Genomic DNA, 1,087 nt, shown 5'->3' on the forward strand with positions numbered 1-1,087 from the left:
GGAAATCAGGGGGTTGGAGAGAGAGACAAAGACAGAGTGGTAGATGGGGAGATAAATGTGGAGAGAGAGGGAAAGGCCAATAGAAAAAAATGCAGAGACAGTCAGAGATAGAGACACAGAGATGGAAAGACAAATACAGAGAAAGATGGATAGACAGAGACATGGTGCCAGAGAAAGAAAGAAATGAAGAGATCATGAGAGAGAGAGACACACACAAGAAGTGAATGAGTCTGCTGTCTTTGGGAAGATGGATGGTGACACCCCGGTCCCCCTCCCCCAATATAACGTCGATCCGTTATTTAAGAACCTTCACATCCCACCTCCTCCAAGGAGTGCTCCCTGATCATAGAAGCCCACATAAGTTTCTTATGACACCCTTATCATTTATTTGGCACTTGATACAAACCCCCTTGTAGTCATGTGTGTTATACTCCTGCAAAACTATCTTCACTGCTGTTGTTTTTTTTAAAGGATATTTAGGAATGTGGGGTTATTTTTTTTATCAAAATGATAGAGACACATGACTTAAAAATCCAACAGTACAGAAGGGCTTCTACCAAAAGAAAACAGACACCCTCCCTACTCCTCCACTCTAATGGCAAACCACTTCTTATACTTTTAGCTTTTTCTCTTTGATATTACTTCCACAGTTAAGTAATATACTCATGTCCTCTTTTTTTGATATATCAAAAGAGAACATCTGCTACAGAGCTCCTTACCTTGATGTCAGGGGACTTAGCTTCTTTATTGCCATCCCCACCAACTCTACCTCCTTCCTCTCCATGCGGCTATATCCCTAGTTTTGGTTCCTCTGTTACTACGGTAGTTTTACAGAATACGCTCATATATTTATTTCTCATTTGTTCTGTGGAGCACAGACGGCATCCTGACTGCCCTTCTTCATTTCTTTCTTTCTCTGGCACCATGCCTCTGTCTATCCATCTTTCTCTGTATTTGTCTTTCCATCTCTGTGTCTCTATCTCTGACTGTCTCTGCATTTTTTTCTATTGGCCTTTCCCTCTCTCTCCACATTTATCTCCCCATCTACCACTCTGTCTTTGTCTCTCTCTCCAACCCCCTGATTTCC

General features: G+C 42.0%; 1 protein-coding gene across 1 annotated transcript in view; it reads right to left on the bottom strand.

The window, feature by feature from the left end:
* The window catches only part of RUFY4 (RUN and FYVE domain containing 4), a 21,488-nt gene that overhangs the window by 2,124 nt on the left and 18,277 nt on the right, over positions 1-1,087 (bottom strand). The gene's annotated exons all lie outside the window — the stretch shown is intronic.

Source organism: Suricata suricatta, chromosome 3 (assembly GCF_006229205.1).
Source record: "Suricata suricatta isolate VVHF042 chromosome 3, meerkat_22Aug2017_6uvM2_HiC, whole genome shotgun sequence".
NCBI lineage: Eukaryota > Metazoa > Chordata > Mammalia > Carnivora > Herpestidae > Suricata > Suricata suricatta.